Genomic DNA, 6,847 nt, shown 5'->3' with positions numbered 1-6,847 from the left:
CACAGGAAGAATTGCGACCTTTAAAATGATAGCTCTCCCGAAAATCCTATACTTGTTCCGCACCCTGACAATACCTCTCCCTCAGTCCTTTTTCACGGCAATCCAAAAACTTATCACCAAATTTATTTAAAATCATAAACCCTCCAGATGCTCCTTCCACATTATGACTCGACACAGGCACCTAGGTGGCATGGGGGTCCCTGATGTTAAAGCCTACTACAAGGCCTGTGTTCTTGACCAACTAAAACATTGGTGGACACCTTCGCCTCATAAACTATGGACCACAATTGAAACTACTGTGACACCTCTGAAAAACCTACAACTCGCACTCTTAGCCGTTAAATTGGGGGCTAAACCACCTCCGACCCTTTCCCCAACGATACAAGCATCCTTTAAAATATGGATGGATCTCACATTGCAGCTACCTCCCGGAGATCCGGGTCAACAGATCCCACTTACGCTCACCCTCTTGACATACTTCATTCCCCAGATAGACCTTAGACGTTGGACGTCTAGAAACCTCTCCTGCCCACAAATTTACCTGCATGACCTCTTTCCGGACCAAGAACTGGCCCCTTTCGCTGACTTGGTAAAGAAATCTAATCTCCCCCCCCCCCAAAACGTTCCACACTTACCTCCAAATTCGCTCCTTTCTTCGTTCCTGTCCTCTACCCACACATCTTCGCATCCCCACGGCAATTGTGCAATTTTTCCACAATACCCATACCCTGAGCAAGGGCATCACCCTGTTTTATCAGATGAGCTCCCGGCAAAACTCTACTCCTAAAACTGCTATGATGGAGAAATGGGAGGGTATTTTTGGGGTGTCCTTCCCTGTGCCATCTTGGCAGAAAGCATTTTCCTTTACATACTCTGCTACCAAGTGTGCTAGCCACTGGGAACAATACCTCAAAACGACCCACCACTGGTACCTAACCCCCTTTAGGCTTTCCAAAATTTACCTGTCCCTTCCAGCCCTATGTTGGTGGAAATGTGGAGAACAAGGTACCCTATATAATACGCTGTGGTCCTGTATCTCGCTTAGATCATTTTGGAACCAAATATTTTCCTTGATCTCAGATATCTGTGGCCGACGTGTTCCCTCTGAACCTGCCCTTGCTCTGCTTCATCTTAATATTCATACCTTCTTGCCTAAGTATAGAGCTATAATAGTGCACCTCCTTCTAGCAGCCAAACTCACAATTTCAAGACTTTGGAAATCTACTGATTCCCCCCTGATGGAGGACACCATTCTCACATTGAACCAACAATGCGAGCTAGAATTTATCCTAGCTCGCACGCACTCAAATGTACACTCCTTATTTTCCTTGATCTCAGATATCTGTGGCCGACGTGTTCCCTCTGAACCTGCCCTTGCTCTGCTTCATCTTAATATTCATACCTTCTTGCCTAAGTATAGAGCTATAATAGGTGCACCTCCTTCTAGCAGCCAAACTCACAATTTCAAGACTTTGGAAATCTACTGATTCCCCCCTGATGGAGGACACCATTCTCACATTGAACCAACAATGCGAGCTAGAATTTATCCTAGCTCGCACGCACTCAAATGTACACTCCTTTCACAGGAAATGGGATGCTTGGTTACCACACTGCAAATGTAATGTCACCTTCTGATATTTCATAATATATATTGGCATATTACTTACGATGGTTTTGCTTTCCTACAGTAGCTACCCTCTGCATTGCCCTCTTGTTTCCTCCCACCTTATCTGTTTCCTCCCCCCCTAGTGTGTGCCCCCCCCACCTCCCCAGCTCCTCTTTGGTATAGCAATGGGTTCAATCCAATGGAACTATCCATACGATGTGTGTATTGATTTCCCTTATGCTATAGAGGGCTCTCTCCCCTTGGGCACAGTTTGATCCCTTTGGGGTGCCTGGGGGGGGGGGGGGGTGGAAGTCCCTCGATCCAGTATAAGCATTTTTGTTCATTCTGTTAACTGCGATACTACCAGTTGGTTCCTTTGTCTACTGCACATTGTGAATATTTGTTTGTTTAATGTAACTACTCAACTGTGCCTTGCGGCTTATCGCGTACTGTTATTGTTACTGAATTACTAATAAAAACTATTGAAACTAAAAAAAAAAAAAATGTTATTCTATATTTACAGTAAAAGAAGAATACAGGGAGTAAAATGAATTTTAAGCATTTAGGGTTTTTTTTATAGAGATTGCATATGATTAATATTAATAAAGAGAAGTCAATTGTGGTCAAAGGTGAGATAAGTGATATTTTTTTTATTTTGTAGTGTTGAATATACATTGCTTCCCCTGAGAATAAAATAATTAAAGAACACGTTTGGATGTTGGGCCTATAGAAAATGACTACTGCGTTGAAGTTCTGTAATAATGGAGCTGGTAGCTTTATAAGTGTTTGGCTTTTGGCTTCCTCTCATCCCAAGTGTTCACCTCCTCTAACTTACCACAGATACCCACACAGTGGAATTGATTTACTGAAGATAAATACGATGTTTACTTTGCAAGGGAAGTTGCAAATTGAAAGTGACTTTCTCTCAGAGTCCAGTGAATATGGTAAAGTTTCACATTGCAAAGAATACCCAAATACAGTGCATCCAGAAAGTATTCACAGAGCTTCACTTTTTGCACATTTTGTTATGTTACAGCCTTATTCCAAAATGGATTAACCACATCTTTTTTTAATGTAATGTACTGTGCACTTTCACCCCCTTCCTGCCAGGCCAATTTCCAGCTTTCAGTGCTCTCACACTTTGAATAACAATTACTCAGGCATGTAACACTGTACCCATATGAAATGTGTGCCTTTTTTTCCACACAAATAGAGCTTTATTTTGGTGGTATTTAACTACTACTGAGTTTTTTTTTATTTCTTGTGCTCGAAATAAAAAAGACCAAACATTTTGTGAAAAAACTCCTTTTTCTTTGTTTCTGTCATACCATTTTGCGAATTAGTCATTTTTATTTATACATTTTGGCCAAAATTGATACTGCTACATATCTTTGGTAAAAATAACCCAAATAAGTGTATAGTATTTGGTCTTTGTGAAAGTTATAGATTCTACAAGCTATGGTGCCAATCATTAAAAACTGATCACGCTTGATCACACCTGATGTACTGAAGACCTAACTCATTTCTTGATATATTAACAAGCCAGAAAAGTACAAATACCGCCCAAATAACCATTTTTTTTTTTAAAGTAGACATTCCAAGGTATTTAGTAAGTTGCATGGTGGGTTTTTTTAGAAATTGTATTTTTTCCCAAAATTCTTTGCAAATAAAGATTTATTTTTTATTTATTTTTTACAAAATTGTCATATTAACAGGTTATTTCTCTCAAAAAAGCATATGCATACTTGCAACGACATCCCAAAACACATTCCGCTACTCCTCCTAAGTTTGGCAATATCACATGTGTGAGACTTTTTCACAGCCTAGCCACATACAGAGGCCCAACATGGAGGGAGCACCGTCAGGTGTTCTAGGGACATAAATTACACATCTATTGTCATGACACACTTTTAAAGTGTCAGGTCACCTGTGGCCAGGTGACGAATGCATCCTGTTGGAGGGTGGGGTGCACCACAAGGTAGTGAACCCAGTAGCTGACTGCTGCGGATGGACAGGAACGTGAGCCCAAGATTCCCCAGGGCGCAGAGTCTAAGACCCAGCAGGTGTTCACCAGAGCCTCTAGTGGTGAGGATGGACTTGGCTACAGCTGGGCCCAGGTCGCGGCCCCTGGGGTCCCCCAGGTCACGCTCTGTAGGAAGAGAGGGGAAGCAGCCGGTCAGGACACAGGGTTAGTGATGGGTAAGCCGAGGTCGGGACAACAGGCAGACGAGGGTAACCAAGGAACAGGCCAAAGGTCAGGGTCACAGGCAAACAGGAGAAGTCAGAGACAAGTCAAAGTCGGTACACAGAAAGGTAGATCAAGCACACGGCAGACAGGAAACAACTAACAAACACTGTTGAACAGCAAAGCAGACCTGCAGTGCACTGGTTAATATAGACTTCCTGGAAGGCCTGGCGTGGGGCCGAACAGGGAGGAGAGATGATAAAAAGGAACCAGAAGTGAAGTCTGGCCTCTAATGCAGACATGAAGAAACAGGTAAGCTGCCAAACACTATTGCAAGTCCATGACATGAAGGACCTGGAGCACCAGGACAATGGAAACGTCCACAATGGAAACACTCCACAAAATTACCCCATTTTTGAAAGCAAACACCCTAACATATAATCTATGAGGTATAATGAGTCTTTTGAACATGTACAATCATGACTTTACACTGCAGCAAAGTTTAATTTCTTCAATGTTGTCACATGAACAGATATAATAAAGTATTTACAAAAATGTGAGGGGTGTACTTACTTTTGTGAGATACTGTATGTGGCCCTTTTGCTAGGAATATAATGTTTTATTCCTAGCTGACCTGTAAAGTGTACCAGGGACTCATGCACACATACTGTATATTCTGATCAGGGACAAAAAGTTCTTCTTTGAAGAAAAAAATGTATGAGTGGGTGAATTTTACATAACTTGTCATAATTTGGATGATTTCGGGGAGGGCCCTGGGTGTTGTCGCTGAAGTGAGGAAAGCGCGTAATCATCCCATATTGGGACATGGACATTATGGCAGAATAAATGGGCATGTGGTGGATGGGGTTTAGCGGACAAGTAGGCATGTCCTTCATTTTTTTTTTTTTTGTAAACCCCGTATTTATGGTGAGGCCCATAAACAATTTGAACTCCTCCAAAGTCAAATCTCTTCACTCAAATGGAAGGGCAAAGGATGATGATTGGGGGCTGTTTGCAATATACTTCATGTAGATTGGTCTGGTCCACAATAAATTGCAGCAAAGTTTCGGGCAAAAATAAATAAAAATAAATACATTTTGGATAAATTCTCGGTGTTGGTCTGCACACCTGGCTGTGCTGTGAAAGGGGAATTATTTCTGATCCTGAGTTAGAAGGCAACCATGTTGGGTTGGCAAGAGCATCTGGCAGGTATGTAGTGGCCCTGACACTTGGGTATGTGAAACTCCAGTGCTGGTAGTTGGGGGATTAGAAATTCCTGTGCTGGTAATTGGGGGTGATACTGCAACGCTGGTGCTGGGCCTGGGCATTTGTTTATGGAGTCTTTCGCTTGCAGAAGCACTAATACTTGGCTTGGGCATTTGATCCTGAGGTCTATTGCTGGCAGCTGTCTGGTTTCCAGAGCATCATGCCCTTTTAGGAGGGACCCATTCTTCTTCTGATTTGGTTGCTGATCAACTGCTATCAATCGGTTCAACTTTGAAATTGGATTCGGAATTGGAAGTGGAATCTGATGAGAACTCCCTGCTGCTCTCATCAGTCTTCATCAGTCATCAGCCTTGGAGAGGATCTTAAATGTCTCCTCACTGCTGTCACTTTTTTGGAAAAGCTGCTGATGGTGGCTGTGTGACGGGTACTTTGGTGATGGGCTGTGTGAAAGGTAATTTGGTGATAGTCTGTGCGACGAGCGACAGAAGATTGCTGGCGGTCATTGATGGGTGGCAGGTGACGGTCACTGGTGGGTGACTTATAGCTGACAGGTGACAGTCACTGATGGTTGACTGATGGGTGACAGATGACAGTCACTGATGGATGACGGTTACTGATGGGAGGCAGGTGACGGTCACTGATGGGTAACGGTCACTGATGGGTGATAGGTGACAGGCAACGGTCACTGATAGGTGACAGATGACTGTCACTAATAGGTGACGGTCACTGATAAGTGTCAGGTGATGGTCACTGATGGATGACAGGTGACGGTCACTGATGGGTGACAGGTGCACTTCTGACTGTCACTGATGGCACTTTCTGATGGTGACCGCTGCTGGCGATAGGTGACAGGCAACGGTCACTGATAGGTGACAGGTGATGGTCACTGATGGGTGGCAGGTGACAGCCACTGATGGGTGACTGATGACGGTCACTTATGGGTGACTAATGATGGTCACTGATGACGGTCACTAATGGGTGAAAGGCAACAGTCACTGATGGGTGACAGGTGCCCTGCTGACAGTAACTGATAGCAATCTCTGATGGTGACAGGTGCACTTTATGGGCACTGATGGGTGATAGGTGCAATTTATGTGCACTGATAGGTACTAATGTGGTGGCTGTTAGGTGACCGGTGCACTGGGGGGGCGACAGTAACACTGCTGGGCACTGGTGAGGACTGTTACACTGCTATAGGGGCAATGTGACAGGTTCTTTTTATTCAGGTGCTTGTGTAGTACAGTACAGACACAGATCGATAACTCACTTCTCCTGGCTCTTCTCTCCTCACACTGGAAATGGTGTATGAGGAGAGAATGGATCACGGCCGATCATGTGGTAAACAGCCATGATCATTGGCTGTTTACCACTGCCAGTGATGAGCTGTGTTCCTGGGAACACGCCACCAAGCAAGCGCAGTATACAAGGGGGGAGAGCCAACTGTGATCAGCTGTGAATGGATCACAGCTGATTAGACATGTGCAGCATTGAAAAATGTGTTTTGTTTCATTTCGGATAGATTAGTTATGGAACTAATTTTGTTTCGTTATGGGATTCGTTTAGTTTGGTTTCAGAATTTGTTTAGTTTTGTTTAGTTTTCGTTAAATTTCATTTAATTATCATTAAAATTTGTTTCATTTATTCATTTTCTAATGAATTCCAACTTTTCAGAACGATTATAATAATCGGATCGGTCTAAACGCGATCGACTGTTTCTAATTCTGTGTGAAGAAATAGCTGGTTGTTAAACAGCAGGCCAGGAAGCTGGCTGTCCACGTCCTTAGCAACCAATGTCCTCACTGACTAAAACATTAGGAATGGTGCCAAAT

This window comes from Pelophylax lessonae (genome assembly GCF_965119305.1).
Source record: "Pelophylax lessonae genome assembly, chromosome: 1".
NCBI lineage: Eukaryota > Metazoa > Chordata > Amphibia > Anura > Ranidae > Pelophylax > Pelophylax lessonae.
The sequence above is the reverse complement of the archived record's forward strand: the minus strand, read 5'-3'. Positions refer to the sequence as shown.